The sequence below is a fragment of the Trichosurus vulpecula genome, chromosome 1, assembly GCF_011100635.1.
Source record: "Trichosurus vulpecula isolate mTriVul1 chromosome 1, mTriVul1.pri, whole genome shotgun sequence".
Taxonomy (NCBI): domain Eukaryota; kingdom Metazoa; phylum Chordata; class Mammalia; order Diprotodontia; family Phalangeridae; genus Trichosurus; species Trichosurus vulpecula.
In genome coordinates this window covers 372,716,860-372,740,387 of record NC_050573.1, presented here as the reverse complement: position 1 = coordinate 372,740,387, position 23,528 = coordinate 372,716,860, and the positions used below count along the sequence as shown (strand labels likewise).

Below are 23,528 nucleotides of genomic sequence, written 5' to 3'. Positions count from 1 at the left end.
GCTTCTGGGCTAATAATTCACTATTTCACAAAAACTGCTGGGAAAATTGGAAAATGGTAGGGCAGAAACTGGGTGTAGACCAATATCTTACACCATATACCAGAATAAAGTCAAAATGGATTCATGATTTAGGAGTAAAAGCTGATACTATAAGTGATTTGGGAGAGCAAGGAATAGTTTACTTATCAGATTTATGGAAAAGAAAAGAATTCATGACCCAACAAGAGATAGAGAGCATTACAAAATGCAAAATGGATAATTTTGATTAGTTAAACTGAAATGTTTTTGTACAAAAAAAGCCAATGCAACAAAAATTAGGAGGGAAGTAGAAAATTGGGAGAAAATCTTTGCAACTAGTATCTCTGATAAAGGTCTCATTTCTAAAATATACAGGGAACTGAGCCAAATATATAGGAATACAAGCCATTCCCCAATTGAGAAATGGTCAAAGGATATGAACAGGCAGTTTTCAGAGGAAGAAATTAAAGCTATCTCTAGGCATATGAAAAAATGCTCTGGATCACTACTGATTAGAGAAATGCAAATCAAAACAACTCTTAGATACCACATCTCTCCTGTAAGATTGGCTAAAATAACAAAGCAGGAGGATGATAAATGCTGGAGAGGATGCGGGAAAATTGGAACATTGTTACATTGCTGGTGGAGTTGTGAGATGATCCAGCCATTTTGGAGAGTAATTTGGAACTACGCCCAAATAGCCATAGGAATGTTCATACCCTTTGACCCAGCAATACCACTTCTAGGGTTGTATCCCAAAGAAATCACACAAGAGGGGAAGGGACCCATATGTACAAAGATATTTATAGAGGCTCTTTTTGTGGTAGCCAAGAATTGGAAATCAAAGGGATGCCCATCAATTGGGCAATGGCTAAACAAGCTGTGGTATATGAAATTAATGGAATACTATTGTGCCATAAGAAATGGGGATAATACGGACTTCACAACAACCTGGAAAAACCTACACAACATAATGCTGAGTGAGCAGAGCAGAGCCAGGAGAACATTGTACACAACACAAGATATATGGATTCCGTGAGGACCAACTCTGACAGACTTAGCTCTTCTCAACAACACAAGGTGCAAGGACAACTCCAAGGGACTCACGATGGAGAATGCTATGTACACCCAGAGAAAGAACTGTGAAATTTGAATGCAGATTGAGGCACACTACATGCTTGCCTTTTTACTTCTCTTTTGTTTTCGTTTTTGGTTTTTTTTTTTGGTTCTGTTTCTTCTTTCTCATGATTCATTACATTGGTTATAATTCTTCTCCACAACTTGACTAGTGTATAAATTAATTCAATGCAAAGTTATACATGGTAGTTATATGAGGTTTCATGCCATCTTGGGGAGGGAGGGGAGAAAATCTGGAACTCAAAATTATGTAGAACCATGTGTTGTAAACTAAAAATAAAAAAAATAATAAAAAAGAAATAAACAAAGCAAAAAAAAAGAAATACAATGAAGTAGATGATACAGGCCTTGACTTTTTTTTTATTTGTAGGTCTTGGGGGTAGTGAATAAGCACAAAAATGACAGAAAAGGCAATGAATTATGAGAATTGTATGAAAAGTGACAATAAGAGTTATAAGAGATTAAGAAGAAAAAAATGAATGTGGGCTGGGCTTCTTAGGTGAGGCTTAATGGAGGGGGTGGGATTTGATATGGTCTTGGAAGAACAGATATGATTTAAATAAATGGAATTTCAAATAACTTAGTTCTGGGAGGCATCTTATAGGCATCATCCAGTAGAAAAGGGGGTATGCTGCAGCTAGCTCTAAGGAGCTCAGGATAGATATTATTAAATTTTCAGTATGAGCATTTATGCTCCAGAAATTGGCAAATGCTACAAATCAGGGCTTGATTTAGTGTTTTACTATTTTTCTAGACTTAAGAAAGTAATAAAGATAATATTAATAATACAGATTAAACTTATAAATCTCTCATGAATATATATGTATATATTTAAAAATTTATCTCTACACCCCCGAATAGAAGTCTCCCATTTGGAAGATCAAGAATCTGATGACTCAGGGAAGTAGAGTGTTTTGAAAGAGTAAGAAAAATAATGAAGAACTGGGATGAGATTCAAGTTCTGCTAGGATTCCAATTTCTGATTCCTGGCCTGCTGCTCTTTCCACTGAGCAATAGGAAATACATTTCATTTAGGGAGACTGATGTAAACAAAACCATAGTGGGGAAATAAAAGCTTTATTCTTATTATGGTGGACCTTTAATGCCAGAAAAGGATGTGTATAAAATACACACCTTTTCTTATTTGTTTTAGGTGTGTTGCTGTTTTGTTTTGTTTTGCAAAATGATGTAATAATATACCGATTGGATGACATAGGTAGTGTGGACATCATGCAAAATTTGTTACACTATTTTAAAATGTTAATATATCATGTAGAAAAATATCAAAATTGTATTTTGACTCCTTTATTGTAAGCTTTCAGGCTGAACAATAATTTATGTCCTATGTACACAAACATCCCAAGGAGTGAGATACTAAGAGGTCACATGAATTTTTCCAATATGTGCAATCATTAGAAAAAAATGTTCTCCTTGTTTTATTTGCATTTCAAAATCTCATATCTCAGGGACTCTTGTAGATTGATTAAAATAGTATTTCTAGCCTCCTGGGGACAACAAAACATGGACCCATGTGACATATGCACACAAGATATAGCAGAAAGTATTTATCTTGCTACAATAGACATAGGTCATGTTCTCTCTGGGTGTGTGTGAACTTCAATTTAAAGAAAGCAAACATGCATCAAACACTGCCTTCAAAGAACTGTGTATACAGATAGCTTGGAGATGAAGGAGGTGTTGGGATTTTTTTTTGCAAGGTCACTTATATTAAAAGTCTGAATGGAACATAAAGCAGAAAACAGCAATTCGACAGTATCATTTATTAAGAGATTACTATTTGGATAGACAGGGGTTACACAAAAAAAGAAAGAAAAGAAAGAACAAAATTGAAAAAAAAAGAGAGAAGAAGAGGGGAGGATCAAGGAAGGGAGGTAAGGAGAGGAGAGGAAGAGAGTAAGGGAAAAGAGAAAAAAGTCCTTACTGTTAAGAAGCTTATATTACCCTTGGTAGAGGCAATATGTCCACAGGAGAGCAAATACAAATTAATCTGAGGTGGAAGAAACCACTAACAATGTAAGCAGGGAAAATTAAGAAAGGCTTCATAGAGTAGGCAGCAAGTGAGATGGCCCCAAAGAGAGGTAAAGACTCTGGGAAGTGGAGAAGAGGTAGAAATTTATTCAAGGAACCAAAGTGGCCTGTGAGAATAAATTGCAGCAGGAGAGGCAGTGATAAAGACAGGAAAAAACTAGAATTCCAGTTTAAATAGAGTACAATATGAATGATATTAAATAAGTATGAGAAGGCAGATAGAAGACATTGAACATCTTAAAAGCCCAGCTCAGGAGTTTGTGCTTTTTCCCAGAGCAAACAGTGAGCCATTGAATGTATTTGAAGAAAAGAGTGGCAATGTCAGAACTATGCTTTTGAAAGATCATTTTGGCCTCAGAGTGGAGAATGAATTGAAGCAGGGAGAAAAACAAATTCTGAAGAAAACAGATTAGCCTATGTAAAAGTTGATGATCTACTGAAAGAAGGGTGGTAGCTAACAGGAAGGAAGGAAGGAAGGAAAAAGCTATAGATGTGAAAAAAATGAAGGCATAATTGACAATATTTTGGCAATGAATTGGTTATAGGTGTGAGAGAAAGGAAAAAACAATCAAAGAATGAAGCTATGAAGTTGAATGAATGATCGAATGGTGATATCCTCAACAGAATAACCTTTGGAGGAGGGACAAGTTTAGTTAGGAAGATAATAAATTCAATTCAGGGCATGATGAGAATAAATAATATGACCATGTTAAGTGGGTCTGTTTATTTCGGTGATTTCTGTTAACTAATCTCATTTGGGTCTTCATGTTATCAAGGCAATCCCGTTACTCCTTCCCAGTTGAGTTCCTATCCTAATCTCCACAATGGCTCTTTCTAATAATCTCTTTTCAGACTTCCCCCAGATACCCCTACCTTCAATCTCTCATCTGAGATACTTAGTTCATACTTTAATGAGAAAAGCAAGGCAATTTGCTGAGAATTCTCTGTTACCCCCTCCAAATCTCGTAACCCCTTCAAATCATTCTTTACTTTTTCCTCCTTTACCCATCTCTGATGAAGAGACAGCTTTTCTCACCTAGGCTAATCCTCCCTACATCAACATTTGGGCCCAATTCTACAGCACATTGTACTATTCTGTCATCCATATTATTCAACTCTCCTGCCAGTGTTCCCAGGTTCCTTCACTGCTACCTACAAACATTTCCTCGTATCTCTCATGCATAAAAATCTTAATTAGATCAAACTGTCTATTTTTTCTCTCACCCTATGCTTCTCCATTATCAGCCAAACAGTGTCTATACTATGAGTGTATCCTAAGGCTCTGTACTTGTTTCTGTACTTTTTTCTCTCTACGTTTTTATTTGTTGCTCTCAATCAAATCTTACTCGTTCAGTCCCCATTTGTATGCGTATGATTCCTAGGTTCATGATCCAGCCCATTTCTCTCCTGAACTGCATCTCCAAATGTATAACCATCTCTAACTTAACTTATCCAAAACCAAATTTTGATATTTTCCCAAAAACCTACCTCCTGAACTTGTTTATTATAACTGCTATAACCTCCATTACAACCATCCTCGTACTTTACCTAAGTTTGCCAACCCAGTGTCATCAACGACTCATCATTCTCACCTAACCCACAAATCCAATCAGTTTCTAAATATTCTTGCTTTCATATCCACATCTATCATATTGATGACCTGCTTTCCACTTATATAACAAAAATCCTAGCCTTGGCCCTGATCTTCTCTCACATAGATTACTGCAATAGTCTTTTACTGGGTCTTCTTACCCCAGACTTAGGACTTACTTCAGTTCATTTGCCACACAGCTACCAAGGTGACTTTCCTAAAGTACAAGTTTGACCATATTAGTCCCCTACTTAATAAATTCTAGTGAGTCCTTATTACTTATAGGACAAAATATAAACTCCTCTGACTGGTAGTTAAATCTCTTCTTAACCTAATGCCTTCATATCTTTGCCATCTTCATATATATTGCTTCCTTACATGCAATTTGAGATCCAGGACTCTTAGCTTCATATTCTGTACAGAAAATTCTCCAAGTCTCATGATCCTACCTTAAATCTGACTATACATCCTGACTGGGTTGCACTTGTTTTTTACCTCCCCATCTTAAAATTCCTGCTTGCCTGTAGGTTTCAGCTCGAGCATCGTTTTCTATGTGAAGCCTTTATTCATCCCCTCACCTGTTAATAAACTCACTCCCTGAACTTTTTTGAATTTATTTTGTGTGTGTGTGTATTTATGTGTATATATGCATGTATATGCATTCACGTGCATATACACATATATGTATGTGTACATGCTGTCTCCACATATTATAGAACTATGTGCCCAAATACATTTCACACTTTTGTAATTTTCATGATAAGAATCTACCCTAGCAATGTATTTATCATCTATTTAGGGAGAGTCATCCAATCATGACTTCAGAAAGTATATGATGAGACGTAACATTTTTAGCAAAAAGTTTATGGGAGAGGTGCAAAATGAGCCATACATATGTAGATAAAGTTGATGCACTGATCTTTTTTAAAAATTTAAACCTATGTATTTCAAGGGAGAACTTCTATTTAGACTAGATTGGGTTGGGGGTATAGATAGACTTTTAAAAAATCAATAAAATATTTTTAAATGCATGGGGGAAAGTGCAATAGGGAACAAATAGGAAATATTTTGCTGCTTTATTAAGTATGGTATATATATACTTACATATATATACACATATATATTATATATGCTTAATTACACAGGGTATAATATCTAAGTACATATATTTTATATATGTCTTTAAAATTGTATAGCAGTCCACAGTTTCTTATACAAACATCTATGCATTTCACAAGACATTGAAATGTTTGTTTTCGATGATTACTAAATTTAGTAAGGATTGGATTGGAATAATAATAAATATGTTATATACACATATATGTATATATAATAATTATATCTACCATTTTTATAGTGCTTTAAGATTTTTAAAGTGCTTTATATACATTGTATCATTTAACCTTCATGACAACATTATAAGTTAGGTGATACCATTATCTCCATTTTACGAATGAGGAAACTGAGGTTGAGAAATGTTAAATGTTTTGCCCAATGTCAAACAGCTAGTACATAACTGAAGCAATGTAACTCTGCATGTGTGTCTATGTGCATACAAACATATATAATATGTATATATTATATATTATACATGAATATATATTCATTATATACCTACGTATATATATTGTATACATATTGTATGTATCTGAAATGTATATATTAAATACACACACACACTTATTCATTCATTAATTAGTTTATTTATACAAGGCCCTCAGCATATTTTATCACTAGTTCCTTGGAATCATGGTTGGTCATTAAGGTGATTAGACTTACTAAGGCTTTCCAAATTTTTCTTTGTGATAAGATTGTTATTACTGTATAAGTTATTCTCCTAGTTCTGCTTTCTGTGTTTTGTTTTAATTCATATTAACCTTCCTGGTTTTCTCTAAAACCATTCCCTTTATCATTTCTTATAGCAGAGTCATATTCCATCACCTTTATATAACAAACATGTTCATTCATGCCCCAATTTATGAGTACCTCCCCCACATTCTCAATCTTTGCCACTTAGAAAAGCATTATAAATATCATGTATCCCCTTAGTTAGACACTAGTTTATTGTGGATTAATCCCTCCCTTAATCTGACCTCTTTCTAATCTCTCCTTCTCTTCCTCTCCTGTTTCTTTGTTGAATAAAATTTATTTCCATAGCCTACTCTGTGGGTATATGTGTCTTCTCCCTTATTTTGACTTGTTGAAATGAGATCGAGGTTCAAGTATCAGCCATCAACCCCTCATTCTTTTTAGTGTAAACTTCTACTTGTACTCCTGATTACAATATAGAGATTAAATATAATTTTCCATAAATCCACTTTCCTTCCATTCTTTTTTATATCATCTGGAAATAACAGAACCAGTCCCATATCTTCACTTTAATTAGATTCACTCTATGAGCCCTGGCAATGTTAGATTTCAGATGGGACAAATGTATCATTGCTACATATTTTAATATAAATTCTTTATCCTTATTTAATCCCTTATGATTGTTTAGCCATATTTTCTTTTTTATGTTTCTGTTAAATCTTATGTTTGAATTTTTAATGTAAGTCTGATAATTTAAAAACATATCAAAAATGATTAAAAGTTCCTTATTTCGAAAAACATCAATTTTCCCATGCATTATTATTGCTTGGTATATTATTCTTAGTTGTAAACCTATATCCATTACCTTCTGCAATATCATATTCAAAGCACTCTGTTCCTCTGTGGTGGTGGCTGTTTAGTCATATGTTATCCTGATTATGGGTCCTCATTACTTGAATTCTTTCTTCTGGCTACTTGGGGTATTTTTCCCTCTCTGGTCTGGAATCTCTAAATTTTGAGACTAATATTCCCGATAATTTCCATTTAGGTGTTTTTTTTTTCCAGGAGATAATGAAGTGAGTTTTTTTTTTTACTAATTCCCTACAGTTCTAAGAGATCTGGTTAGTTTTCTTCTGAGGTTACTTAAAACATGATGTGTAGGCTCTTTTTGGTTTATTTATGAGTCATGGTCATAGCTTTCAGGTAGTCCAATGATTCTTGAATTATTTCTCCTTATTCTAAGTCCTATAAGTTCCTGACTGGGTTTTGAGTCTAAGCAATAATAGATGACTTTTGGACTCAGCCACTATGAGTTGGAAAATTCTGATAGTTCAGACTAACAGAACTACAAGTTTCCCTTTAGCCTTGTATTTCCTGCTCTGGCTGCTCATCTGCAGGCTTCAGAATGATCTAGAACAAAAGTGAGGAACCTGCGACCTCAAGGCCATGTATGGCCTTCTAGGTCCTTGGGTGCAGCCTTTGGACTGAGTCCAAGTTTTACAGAACAAATGCTTTTATTAAGGCGATCTGTTCTGTGAAGTTTGGTTTTAGTCAAAGGGCCACACTTGAGGACCTAGAGGGCCACATGTGGCCTTTAGGCCCCATCCCAATGAAGAATCTGAAATGAAGACATCCATTTGATGCTGAGGTCTGAGCCATACCTGCTACTCGCTTCTGAGCTTGCTCTTCTCTCTGTACATAGCCCACAGCCTATAATTTCTCCTCATCCTGGATTGCTACCCATAGGCATATGTCACCTCCTCAGTTTCCCATGGATATGTGAACTAGAACTGGGCAGTAAGAGAAAAATATGCTTGTTGACACCAATATCCATACCCTGTGATGTGTTCAATATGAATGTGGGACTACTTACTTTTCAACATAGCTTCTCCCTATGCTGGAATGGCTTGTGTATCACTCTCTTGCCCAGATCCCAATCACAGTATTCAGAGACCTCTCTGTCTGTCTCCCTATGCTGCCTGACCTGAGCTGGGAAAATGACTGACACTTTTTGTTAGATCTCTCCATCCAGATTCAGGCTAGCACATTTTCTAAATGTTTGGAGATTTTGTTTTGTGTGGTTTGGTTTGATTTTTGGGGTGTGGGACAGCTCCTGGTGATTGTTTCTGCTACTCTATCATCGTGGCTCCACCCTAAAACTCTGACTTGCTTTAGGACAGATGCCATGACTAATGGTCCCCTGTATTCATACAGGGTCCTGTATACAGTAGATACTGAATGAACATGTTTGAGTTATTTCTTATTTGTTATATTGGACATTGACCAGTTTATTTTAAAGAGGTTTAGTTGCACAGAGTCTAAGAATTCAGAGCCAGAATGAAGATGATACTCTTTGAATACCCAAGAATATCATACTTAGTTAACATTTTTAAATTAATGATTTAGTAAAGTGATGAAACCTTAGCAAAACTGGCAATAATGAAACACACACACACACACACACACACACACACACACACACACACACACCAGCAAAAGTAAATCAGCAGGAGATTGCAAAAACAAGAAACAACCTTCCCGATTAAAGCAGAGAACAGTCTGATAAGAAAGGATTAAAGGATGTTTCAGGTTTGTAAGTGATGACTCAGTTGAATTGGGACAAGAAATAAAATAAATAGAGATTCTGTATTTACTCAAAAGAAGATGTTAAGACTAAAGCAGAAAGATGAAATGTGTAATAGCACACCAGGGGACATATAACGAGGTACATAAATGAAATAAAGGCAAGCAAAATTTGAGATGGATATCAGAAAACATATCCCCAGGGCAAGAACTACTAGAATATTGAATAGTTTCCCAAGATGTTTCAAAGAATAGAGAAAGTAGGGAGGGGTCAGGGAACAACATTTTAAAGTTCTGGGACAAATCACTATTAAACAGAGCTGAAGTAATAATAGCTAGGCTACAAAGTAAAGCTATTACTCCCTAAAAAGCTCTATTAAATTATATACATGGGAGGAGATACCTGGCCCTGGGGAAGCAAGTTCAGCTCCCAACTTCATTGTCACAGAGAACTTGCTCCCAATGGGTGGGAAAAAAAAAAAACTAATAAGATTTAAGTTTCATGGAGAGTTAGGGGCAGTGATATGCTGAAGCCAGATCATGTTGATTCTCAAGAGCTAATTATTACATTTTGATTATTAGTTTACACATCAGAAATGCACAATGGCTACAAATCTGGTCTAGATGTATTCTTTTGCTAATTTTCTTGACTTAAGAAAAATGATGGATTAAATCATAACAAATCAGATTAAATGTAAAACTATATTGTATGTCTTTTTAATTTTTTTAGGAGATCCAGTTGTCAAACATTGAGCTGCATGCCCTTTATCATGGGTGGGGGGGAGGCTGAGGGGCATGAACACCACAAGAGAACTAAAGAACCTTGTGAGGTACCAATTTGGCAATGAGAAAAATGCAGAAATGGGGAGATATGACAAGGATCTAGTCGAGGGAATAGGATAGTAAGAGCTAGAAGACCAAAGGGATAATGGGTAAACATTAAAATTCATTTTGGTTCAATAAATATCTCTTAGTTGACTACTATATCTAAAAATACCTAAAAAGATATGATACAGACCTATTTTCAAGGTACTTATAACATGGATAGGTAATGTGGACAGTTCTACAAACAACTATTTATTTTATTTCATTACTCTACATGGTGAGATGAAGTCACAGAATTGGATAAAATAAAGGGCACTGACATTGGACTTGGACCTAGAAGATCCAAGTTAGTCTAGACCCTTAGTACTAACTGTATTAGAAAGACACATGAACCTTCTGAACTTCAGTTCCTCATCTGTAAAATTAGGAGTTTTAACAAGACAATCTCCAAACTGTTTTCCAGCCGTAAACATATCATCCTATGAGACTGATTAAATAGTAAGCACCTACTCTCTACAAGGCACAGCTTTAACTTGGAATACAAAGATGAAATCATGCACAGTCCCTGGCTGGGTGAGTTCACATTTTAAGTGTCAGTGGGAAGACATTAGGCATATATACAAGAACTACAATACATGAAGAAAGTGATACTTATGGAGTCAGGCAATGTTCTGTGAGACTTTTGAGGAGGAGAATTTAGCTAGGGAGATATTTAGTAGGGAGGTATAAAGGAAGGCTTCATGAAGGACAGGGAACTAAAGTTTGTTATGGAAAGGAAAGAATGATTTCAGTAAAAGACAGTTGGAAAGGAGTTTTCATTTAAATGTGGGCGATAGTTTGAACAAAAGACATAGAACTCTGGGAAGACAGGTTAAAAGGGGGGGGGGGGCATTGTGAGTAGTTTAACAGCAATGAATAATAGAAAAAGAGAATATAAGTAAGAAATATAATATATTATAAGAAAAAAAAAATCCCCTTAGAGATGATCGAATTTTTTTATTTTTTTATTTAATTTATTTAATATATTTAGTTTTCAGCATTGATTTTCACAAGAGTTTGAATTACAAATTTTCTCCCCATTTCTACCCTCCCGCCCACTCCAAGATGGCATATATTCTGGTTGTGCCATTCCCCAGTCAGCCCTCCCGTCTGTCACCCACTCCCCTCCCATCCCCCTTTCCCTTCTTCTCTTGTATGGCAAGATAAATTTCTATGCCCCATTTCCTGTGTATCTTATTTCCTAGTTTCATGCAAAGACCTTTTTCTTTGTTGTTGTTTTTGAACATCTGTTTTTAAAACTTTGAGTTCCAAATTCTCTCCCCTGTTCCCTCCCCGCCCACCCTCCCTAAGAAGGCAAGCAATTCAGCATAGGCCACATGCGTATCATTATGTAAAACCCTTCCACAATACTCATGTTGTGAAAGATTAACTGTTTTGCTCCTTCCTAACCTATTCTCCTTTATTGAATTTTCTCCCTTGGCCCTGTCCCTTTTTGAAAGTGTATGTTTTTGATTACCTCCTACCCCCATCTGCCCTCCCTTCTATTGCCCCCCCCCCCTTTTTAGCTTCTTTCTCCTTCTTTCCTATGGGGTAAGATACCCAATTGAGTGTGTGTGGTATTCCCTCCTCAGGTCAAATCTGATGAGAGCAAGATTTACTCATTCCTCCTGACCTGCTCCCTGTTCCCTTCCTAGAGAACCACTTTTTCTTGCCACCTTTATGTGAGATAATTTACCCCATTCTATCTCTCCATTTCTCCCTCTCTCAATATATTCCTCTCTTATCCCTTAATTTGATTTTTTTTAGATATCATCCCTTCATATTCAACTCACCCTGTGCCCTCTCTGTGTGTGTGTATACATACATACACACATATACATACACACCTACATATATACATATATAGACGAACATATGTATATATGTATACATACATACATATATATATATATATATATATATATATATATATATATGCATATTCCTTTTAGCTACTGTGATATTGAGGTCTCATGAATCATACAGATCATCTTTCCATGTAGGAATGTAAACAAAACAGTTCAACTTTAGTAAGTCCCTTATGATTTCTTTTTCTTGTTTACCTTTTCATGCTTCTCTTGAATCTTGTGTTTGATTTTCTATTCAGCTCTGGTCTTTTCAGTGAGAAAGCTTGAAAATCCTCTATTTCATTGAAAATCCATATTTTGCCTTGGAGCATAATACTCAGTTTTGCTGGGTAGGTGATTCTTGGTTTTAATCCTAGCTCCATTGACCTCCGAAATATTGTATTCCACGCCCTTTGGTCCCTTAATGTGGAAGCTGCCAGATCCTGTGTTATCCTAATTGTTGTTCCACAATACTCAAATTGTTTCTTTCTGGCTGCTTGCAGTATTTTCTCCTTGACCTGGGAGCTCTGGAATTTGGCGACAATCTTCTTAGGAGTTTTCTTTTGGGGATCTATTTGAGGAGGCGATTGGTGCATTCTTTCAATTTCTATTTTACCCTCTAGCTCTAGAATATTAGGGCAGTTCTCCTTGATAATTTCTTGAAAGATGATATCTAGGCTCCTTTTTTGATCATGGCTTTCAGGTAGTCCAGTAATTTTTAAATTATCTCTCATGGATCTATTTTCTAGGTCGGTAGTTTTTCCAATGAGATATTTCACATAGTCTTCCACTTTTTCATTCTTTGGTTCTGTTTTATAATATCTTAATTTCTCATAAAGCCACTAGCTTCCACTTGTTCCAATCTCATTTTTAAGGTAGTATTTTCTTCAGTGGTCTTTTGGACCTCCTTTTCCATTTGGCTGATTCTGCCTTTCAAGGAATTCTTCTCCTCATTGGCTTTTTGGAGCTCTTTTGCCATTTGAGTTAGTCTATTTTTTAAGGTGTTGTTGTCTTCAATATTTTTTTCAGTATTTTTGGGGTCTCCTTTAGTAAGTCATTGACTTGTTTTTCATGGTTTTCTTGCATCCTTCTCATTTCTCTTCCCAATTGCTCCTCTACTTCTCTAACTTGCTTTTCCAAATCCTTTTTGAGCTCTTCCAAGGCCTGAGACCAGTTCATGTTTTTTTGGAGGCTTTTGTTGTAGGCTCTTTGACTTTGTTGACTTCTTGAGGCTGTATTTTTCATCTTCTTTGTCACCAAAGAAAGATTCCAAAGTCTGAGACTGAATCTGAGTGCGTTTTTTGCTGCCTGGCCATGTTCCTGGCCAACTTACTTGACCCCTGAGTTTTTCGTGGGGGTATGACTGCTTGTAGAGCAAAGAGTATTTTGTTCCAAGCTTGAGGGGATGTGTTGTTGATTTCAGAGCTATTTCTATACAGCCAGCTCTGCCACACCAGCACTCCTCTTTCCTCAAGAACCACCAACCCAGACCTGACTCAAATCTTAAGCTGGCTGTGCACTCCTGCTCTGATCTGCCACTTAATTCCTCCCACCATGTGGGCCTGGGGCCGGAAGTAACTGCAGCTGTAGTTCTGTAGCTGCACCTCCCCCGCTGCCACGGGGCAGTGGCCAAACTGTGAACTCTGTCCCCAGCAGCCTTTCCCACTAACCTTCTCTGTTGTCTTTGGTATTTGTGGGTTAAGAAGTCTGGTAACTGCCACAGCTCACTGATTCAGGATGTTAGGGCCTGTTCCAGCCTGCTGCTGGTCTGGTTGGTCCTGCCGACACCCATGCTGAACTCCACTCCCCTCTGCTCTGTGCCCGATAGACCTCATCCAGCCACCATCCAGGCTGTCCTGGGCTAGATCCCTGCTTCCTTCTGCTATTTTATGGGTTCTGCCATTCTAGATTTTTTTCAGAGCCATTTTTTTTACACTTTTTTGGAGGGACCTGACAGAGATGATAGAATTAAATATAGAATAGAACTTGGAGGCCATTTAGTTCTTCTCCTCTCTTCATATTTTAAATGTAACTCCCAGGTGATGCTGTAGGGCCCAGGTATCAGTGTCATCATCACTCATGCCCTTCCATTCAGGAAAGTGGTTTAGAGGAAAAACTCACAGATCACTCTGTCTGCCTTCTAGTCTGACTAGGGTGGGGACATTCTCCTCTAGTCCCCTCAGGAACCCACACACAATAACTTAAAATTAAAAATGTAAAATATAAGCTCATGGTCTTAGGGGAAGAGAGAGAGAAAGCTTCAATTCTGCTTTTCCAAATTTAGCTATGAAACATAATGAATGAATGACTCCTAAAATATGCCATCAGGTCCTCTCCTTGATCACCAAACCAGGAGTGAATTTGCAGCTTATGTATAGAGGCACATCTTCAAAAATATTTGGGAAATGAATATTTGGCTCTAATTGACTAATGCTTCTCTATGCTCATCAAAGGAATCAAACATTTACTCACTAACGTAGTTTCTTGGTATACATTCTGGGATCTCCATTCTGGGTAGTTTCTGCCACTGTCCTGTAGAGTTTGATTTCCTTTTTCCATTGTTCCTCATTTCCAGAAAATATGTCAATTTTCACATGTGACAGAAGACACTGGCCCATTACAAGACCCTCCCTCCCTTTCACCTTTATCTCTGTCTCCTTGTGTACATTTAGAAAGAATGCTCTTAGTGGTCTCTTTTCTGTCACTTTGTTGCAGTTCCGTTCTTTCACCCCCCACTGCATTCCTATGGTATAGGTTGTGTAAGAAGCAAATATTCTCTTCAGGTCTGTTTCTTATTTTATCTAAGAACTTCTCAAATCCTTCTTTGTTTTAGAATGTTCATCTTTTTCATATATTTTTTAAGTTCATATTTTCAGGGTAGTTCATCTTGAGCTCCATTCCTCTTCAGAACCCATTATCACATTCCCTCCATGATTTCTGATGGTACAGAATCATCTTATGTAATTTGATTTTCTTTCTTCTGTATTTGAAAATCATTCCAATGGTCACTTGAAGAGTATGTTACTTCTGAATCAAATTATTAAATTTAACTACTATGTGTCTTAGAGTTCGTAAGTGTATATCTGTTTCTGAATGCAATCTGAAGATTCTTTCAATTGGCATTTTGACATCTGTGTTCAGAATTCTGGACAGTTTTCTTTATTTCTTTCATTGTAGTGTTCAGGTTTTTTTGGTTTTTGTTTGGGTTTTTTTTTGGTCTTGTCATATTCTTTTGGGAGATCTTATAATCCTTAGCTTGTCTTTGGGATCAATGTTTTACTTGCAAAGTAAAAAATATTTTATTTAAGGGATAATGCTTTTTTTCATACTTTTCTTCTAGATTGTCTTTCCCTTTTATGTGTTTGTATTTCTAATTAGTTGTCCTCTCTTTTGTTTGTTTGATGACACTTGCCATCATGGATTCAAATTTTTCTATTCAGCCACTTATGTCTGCTATAGAGGCCATAAAATTCTACTCTCAGAAATCTTATTTCTTTTTTTATACCACACAAAAACAGGATGTTGTAGTTCCCTGTTCTATTCCAATTCCACATGGTCCTCTCTCTCTCTCTTCTAGTATTTTTCCTTTGTTTTGCAGTATGTATTCATAGATGCCTGTACTTGTTTGCTAGATCTGGAAGCCATATTTCATTCTGCTGTTGGTGCTTTCTCTGTTGATTTATCTGCTTAAGCTCAAGTTCTTGGAGTTTTCTTCCTTCTGAGATCTTAGGTAATCTCAGTCTTTTTTCTCCCTCTTATTTTCCCTTATTTCTAGCTCCCAAATTCCCTCCCCTCTGATGATTGTTTCCCGTGAGGCTGGATCTCAAAGCATTCCATCCTCATCCCACCGGGGCAATGCATGGTTCACCAGCCTAGCTTTCTTCCCATACTGAAATTTTGGGGTACAGAACCGGCCTTAGATTGATGCTGGGCTATTTCTCTCAAGGTTGGTGGCATGCTACACATGCTACACCTGGCATCCTGTCCAGTTCCCTCTACTCCTAAGTTCTCTTGCCCAACAGTTGAGGATACTGCCATCCTAGTTCTATTGAAGTCTGAGTTGGTTTCTGTCATTTGGAGTTTAGATTTCAAATATCTCTTAGAAAGGGGAGAGGGGCAGTGTATCAGAGTGTGGGGTTGAATTCTATTTTAATTCTCAACTCATCAGTCCCTTTCCTCTCTGTTCCACTTGTCTAATGCAGGAGATCTTTTGCCACCAAAAAATGCTGGAGCAATGCTGACTACTAAGGCCTCAGCAAATTTCTGCTTTTTAAAGCTTGGACCTCTATGTCATTGGAAAGAGGGAGGGTCTACCAGATTGTGAAGTGTTATCTTATTGTAAACTTGTGAGTGGGGAAGGTTAGTAAAGCCTCCTTTCCGTAATATGGTGGATAATTGAGCTGAGAGTGCTGAGTGAGCTAAAGATAGGCATTAATTCATTTTTTAACCCTTCTTTGGGGTGGCTATTGTTCCAGAATGTGGAGACAGCTCGAGTTACTTTATCATTAGCACATAATTTCTGTTTCTAAAAGGTTTCAGAGAAAATGTTTTATCCTCTATTTTGTTGTACCTATAACCCAGAAGTCTCAGTTTTCTGATATGTAAGTGGGAGACCTTTATGTAGACTACAAATAATTGGGTGTTGTTATTTTTGGATCCTCAAACATACTTTTCTGGCTTTTTAAAATTTTTCACTATCCTTCCCTTCACTTAACTTTCTATTAAAGTTATTGATTATCAAGACTGACTTAGTTCCAAAAATCTTATTAAGTTCTTCAGAGAATTTCTCTACTTCATTTTATCTAAAAGATACTGGTCCATAGGTTTTACATTTTGCTCTTTCAGCTGTTTTTTGTGCTAATTGTGAGCAATGAAAGGTGAGATGACTAGGTATATGTGAAAGGACTATGTCAATTCTTCAGCTGTTAGACAAGCATTAAACATAAAGAAACTCAACAATTAAGCTTGTTTTTTGTAGATGTTCTAAGAACTATCTGATTCATAGTATTCTCTATCCACAATGTGATACTTTGCTATTATCACTGGAGAAGCAAAAGGAACAACACATGAGATTATATTTAAGGCTACTTTGTATTTAAGACTATTACATGAGTTGCCATTGGCCCATCAATTTACCACTTGTTAGTGAACCAATAATCTGATGATCCTCTCTACATTTACCTCGGATTATTCTTGGACAACAGACACAATCATTCATCAGATACATGTTCAAAGATTTTAAGCCTTGTAGAACAGACCAAAGTTTGTCTTCTGTTGGCATGGTCTTCCAAAATCTAGAGTCATTTTCTTGCTGCAGTGTGAGGTAGAGTAAAACTCTCAAAGAATTATACAATGTAGGTATATTTAGTGGAACTGAATTTTTAGGAATTAGGTTTGAATGCTGTATGTAATAACATTGGAAGAGTTTCTAAAACAAACCATTGCCCAAGAGAATGAAAATGCAAGAGAGAAATAATAAAGCCCCTATCCCCTTATCTCCTATGGGACCTTCTTTACTGAAAAAAAGAAAAGCATTTTACTTTCTTTTTTTGCTTCAATCACATTGAGAATGAGGTCCAGAACTCTGAAAGAGATAGTCTTCCTGTTCTTTCAAAAAATAATCAGAGTGCAAAAGAAATTCCAATTATTGTATTAATGATAATAACAGTAAAAAGGTTTGAATAATTAAATGATTATTGTGTACAGGGGTCCCATAGAGATTTGTAATTTACAGAACTTTTTTTTAATTATTTAGGGGCATAATGTGGAAAAAGACAAAATTGAAAATAAAATTGAAAATCCTATTAATGGCTCAGGCTCCCTGTGTTCTGTGTCTTTGCACCAATTGCCACACAGTTTTTCTTTTTTTTTTTTTGTATGGTTTTTTCTAAAGACAGTCTGGATAACTAGGCAAGGAAGCCTGAGTGAGTGGCAAATAAATAAATGAATTAAAGTTTTCTCAGTACATTCTGGTTCAGGAAGTTATTGAAAGGACTGATTGATTTTGTTTAACAGTGTAACCTTCATGTTGTACGTCTCTGTTTCCTTAAGCAGTCACATTATTTGATTCGCCAAAGGAGTTTTGAGTCCCTCAGATCAATTCATTATGATATTTTCTTATCGGTCTTTTCTCATCTAAGGAACCAGTCCCCAATCAAATCATTTTGCCGCCAGACTTGCAATCCACTGATATCAATTATTTATTCTTGCTTCTTTCTAATAAATTCAGATTTATTCTTGTAATATATATATATATATATATATACATATATATATATATATATATATATATATATATATATACATATATATATATATATATATCTCGATATGCATTTGGAAAAGATGGAATAGAGTCCAATACATGTAACCTGGTACTGGGAGCATGGAGTTTTGTATCCATAAGTGAAGTGTAGCAACTGATACATATCTGGTGGCTATTTTGGAGACAAGAGGTTCTAGGACAATTTGGAGCTAATATTTAGTTACAGTTGCAATATCTTCATAATCAAAGAAACAATAAAAAGAGAAGCAGCACAGAGGGCTACAATTATAGTCCGGAAGACTTGGTTTCAAATCACATATCATAAATGTATCTGTCTAAATCAGCATGGCTTATTTAACCTCTATGGACATTAGGTTATTTATCTATAAATTGGGACAAATATCTGTGGTGCTACTTCACAAATGTATTATTAAGCTAAAGTGAGATAAAGTGTGTAAAGCATTTTCTTATTCTTAAAGTTATTTCTGCCCATCTGTGGTGTTAATGTGATTAAAGATCTTCCCTGCCCATTTAATAGGCCTCAGGTGGAGCTAGTTAAGGGAAGCTTGATTAGGGAAGGCTTGTTTGTAGGAAAGGCCACATCCTTTTGCTAATTAGGTGTGAAGCCCCACCCCCATTCTAAACAGGGTATATATGCCCTGAAGGTAGTCATTAAGCTGAGAGGAGAGAGAGAGAGAGAACTGTAGGAGAAAGAGAACTGCAAGGGCTTTCAGAATTTTGGGAAGAGAAGATACAGGCAAGCAGACAGTTAGGATTTCTGAATGAGTGTTTATGGGAAGGCCCCAGCAGAGGGAAAGGTTATGGGATGGCTTGGCTCCCTGCTGTGATATTGTGTTTTAATTTCCTTGCAGTTATAATGAAATGACTTACTGGTTTCAGGACACAATTGCTGCTATGTTGAATTGCAATCATTGGTTTTCAGATTTTCGGATTAGATCTTTTGGTGTCTGAATAAATGTTTTACTTCTTCTGCCTTCGATATGGAGAGTCTCTTATATTCTGTGATACAAAACTATACAGGCATATTCATGGTCACTATGGCTATTGTGAATCTTGCCTTACTGATACATCATCCAATCCCAAAGAGAAAAAGGATAGAGAGCAACTTGGCAGTTTGGCAGGTCAGCAGGAGAAATAGCCTCAGAGTCAAGAAGACCTAAGTCTTGTTTCTGATACATATTGTCTCTGTGACCCTGGAAATGTATCAGAATTCCAGCAACTCTTCATATAAGTTGCAGAACCGGTCCCAATATGCACTGTTAACAAAAATTACCTCACTCTAGTACCTTACATCAGAGAAATCATTGGTCTTGACCCAAATAGAGCTGTATAAATATCAATTGTTATTTTATTCAACAGGAAGTAGCCATGTATGACTTCCTGACCCAACTTGAACCAATGGATTTGTGGTTCATCTAACACAGATACTAAGCTCTCTATGATCCCTGGAGACCGCCTTTTAGCTCCCTTTATCCACCTAACTATCCTTTTTGTTGTAACTTCACTCTCCCAAAGAAAGTTTAGTTTCCAGCATCATGATGGAGAAAAATGCTAGCTATGGAGTCTACTCATCCTCAGAGTTACACTGAAGGGGAAACCTCATGAGGATTCCACAAATGAAGAAAAGGACTTCTATGACCAGGAGTTAGGAGGTACTGCTTCACCATATGTTTTCTCTACACAACTACCTTTGCCATTTAAGTTTGAGCCTATTTACTCTATTTGTGAAAGGGGAAGATGCATCATGGCATTGGAGGAAAGGGAAGAGTTGCGTTAGGGCTACTATTCTTACTACACTTTTTCATTAAATAACTTTTATAAAATATTATTGGTCTCATCTGATTGGTTGATTTCAGGAAGCACAGCAGGTAGGGGCTCAGGAGTTACAGTGTTATCAGACACAGTATCTCTGAGTTACCCCTACCCTTAGCACCCTGAAGGGAGAAGTAGTTCACACCCCTGGTGAAGAACCTCTTATCTCATTAGCCTACTGTTGAGGCATAGGGATTTAGACTCAGCAAAAATTTACACTAGAACATAAACTTTACCCTCCTCCCTTTCCACAATTTTGTGAGCTTTTCAAGGGCAGGAACTGTGGGGGGTTTTTTGCCTTCCTTTCTATCTTCAGTATTTAATACAGTGTCTAGCACATAGTAGGCACTTAATAACTGTTTAATGACTTACTGATAAGCCTATTTAAGTCGAATAGAATGATTTTTCAAGTCTATATGATTGTGCTAAATCATACTGCATCCATTATTGAAACTTACCCTTTGAATATTAATCCCTAGTACTTTTTTGTTTGTTTGTTTTGGAGGGGGGGAAGGCAGGGCAATTGGGGTTAAGTGAATTGCCCAAAATCACACAGCTAGTAAGTGTGTCAAATGTCTGAGGCTGGATTTGAACTCGGTCCTCCTGACTCCAGGGCCAGTGCTCTACTCGCTGCACCAATTAGCTGCTCCAGCCCTAGTACTTTTTAAGAGGTTATTTAATATTATTCAATTATTGTATATTTATTACAACCTTCTGATATTAATTTCTATTTAGTGGTAAAACAAAAAAATATGTTCATCGAAGGTGTTTGCTACTGTTCTCACACAGAGATGAAATAAATAAGGAGTTTCTTATTTAGAGAATTCCTCTAGATGATCCTGATTGTGGACCTCATTGTACTGATGGCATAATGTTCCAGAATAGTACAGAGCTTCCTAAAAGGTATTTAGTCATTTGAAAGAGTTCAGTCTAAGCATACATTCAAGCAAATGGATAAAAAAATACTTATCGCCCAGCATTGGATATGTAGTTGCCTGGGGAATCCACCAAGCTAGTTGATCAGCACATCTGTCTTAGATGCCACAGTGCATGATGAACTGGTACCAGAATTGAATAGGAGAAAGAGAAAATGCTGAAATACATGTGAAAATTTGTGCAGCACTTTTATCAATCCCAGTCTTACCCCTGAAACAAAACCATAATTTTTAACAACAATATTCTCCCAATGATTTTATGTGTCTCCAAAACTGGAAATACATGAGTCTCCAGAGAATGAAATTTGTGGGTGAGCCAAAAGGAAAATGGAGCAACATATGGTGGGTGTGAATAGGCTCTACAATAGTGACAATGACAAGTTCCATCAAAAGGAGTGTAGCAAATGGTATTATCCAAGAGCTGTTTGACTGGAAAAGGATTTGGGTCAGTTACATACTGAGAGTGTGGACTAACAGATGGACAGCCCATATGCTACACTGGTAATCAAAAAGTTAATAGATATAGAAGAATGTCCCTCGTGTTTTACGTGGAAGCAATATGGAAGACCCATGGAATTCCATGGCTAAGAGTCACATAGTATGACTGGCCATTAATGGGTCTGATTTACAGGTTATACATCCATAAACATTTTTGAAATTTTGGAATATTCCTCAGCATCACTTCCAGTAAAGTCAGGGAATAATAACAAATATACAGATGAGTGGGAAAAGGACTTAGTCATAAGAACAGGCCATCAGTCAGAGACCTGAACATGTTTATATTCAGTAACTAATCAAGATATCAGTCAGTCAACCAATAAATAATTGTTAAGTACCTACTATATGCCAGGAGTTGTGCTAAACAGTGGGAATAAAATGAGAGGCAAAAGACAATTCCCCTGACTTGGGGGAACTCACAATCTAATGGAGGAGACTACATTCAAATACCTATTTACAAACAACCTATGTACAGGATAAATTGAAAATAATCAGCCCCTAAACAATGCTTAAAAAGAAGGCCATAGCATTACGAGGGTTCAGGAAAAGCTTCCTGTAGCAGATGAGATTTTTAGCTAGGAACTGGAAGAAGCCAAAGGGCAGAAATTAGAAAAGAGAGCATTCTATGAATGGAGAATAGATAGTGAAAATACTCAGAGTCATGATTACCGTACTGTTGCTGTTCAGTTGTTTTCAGTCATATCCATTTCCTCATGACTCCGTCTGGGGTTTCCTTGGCAAAGAAAATGGAGGGGTTTGTCATTTCCTTTTCCAGGTCATTTTACAGATGAGGTAACTGAAGCAAACAGGGTTAAGTGACTCAGCCAGGGTCACACAACTAGTAGTGTCTGAGGTCATATTTGAACTGATGATGATGTCTTCTTGACACTTGGCCAGGTGCCCTATCCACTGCACCACCTACTGCCACATGATTGTCATCTGTTTTTTTTTCTTTTTTTTCTATTTCTATTTTTTAATTTTATTTTTAATTTATGTAATAAAATAAACATTTCCATAACATAGTACAATAAAAGATGATTTCACATGAAATTGTAAATCTACTATGCATAACTTGCTATTCCTTTCAAACATACAAAAATTATCATGTATTTTTTCTTTTTTTTTTCTTCCCACACCTCCCTCTAGGAATTACTACCATTACACACAAATAGGTGTGTGTGTGTGTGTGTGTAAAATATTCTATACATACTTCTGTTTATCAGTTCTTTTCTGGATGCAGATAGTGTATTTCTTCATATGTCATTTATAGTTAATTTATGTGTTTATAATAGTAAAAAATAACATTCACTCAAAGTTGTTCTTAAAATAATATTGCTGTTACTGTACACGATGTTTTCTTGGTTCTACTCATTTTGCTCTTCATTATTTCATGCAAGTCTTTCCGTATTTTTCAAAAATCATTGAGCTCATCATTTCTTATAGCACAGGAGTATTCCATCACAATCATATACCACAACTTGTTCAGACATTCCCCATTTGAATGGGCAGCATCATAATTTCCAATTCTTTGCCACTACAAAAAGAGTCAATAGGTCCTTTTCTAATTTCTGCCTTACCCTTGATAACATACCTAGTAAGTGTCAGAGGTAGGGTTTGAAATGCAGTCTTTCTGACTCTCATGTCCAATACACAATACAATATACTATAGGATCATTTTATTCTTTTCTCAAGTCTCTCACTCCATTCTCTTCCCACTCATTTCTATACTCTGTACTGAGGATCTAACTTCACTAAAGATGTATGATTTGTTGAGAGTTCTCTGCTCTTCATTGTATGTCTGTCTGATACTATCCTTCACTACTATCTCTAATGTTGAGTCAACACGTCTCTTCTCTAGGCCAACCCACCATCTCTTTCTCTCTCTCTCTCTCTCTCTCTCTCTCTCTCTCTCTCTCTCTCTCTCTCTCTCTCTCTCTCTCTCTCCCTCTCTCTCTCTCTCTCTTCCCCTAACCCTAACCCTAAATCCCTTTATTAGATCAATTCCCTACTCTCCTATACAGCTGATTGCCCCATCATCACATTTATTTCCAGAATCTTCAGTCTTTCTCTATCATTTACTTCCCTGCAGCCTAACAACA

General features: G+C 36.5%; 1 protein-coding gene across 1 annotated transcript in view; it reads left to right on the top strand.

The window, feature by feature from the left end:
• Positions 1 to 23,528, top strand: part of RIT2 (Ras like without CAAX 2) — a 545,873-nt gene that overhangs the window by 388,174 nt on the left and 134,171 nt on the right. The gene's annotated exons all lie outside the window — the stretch shown is intronic.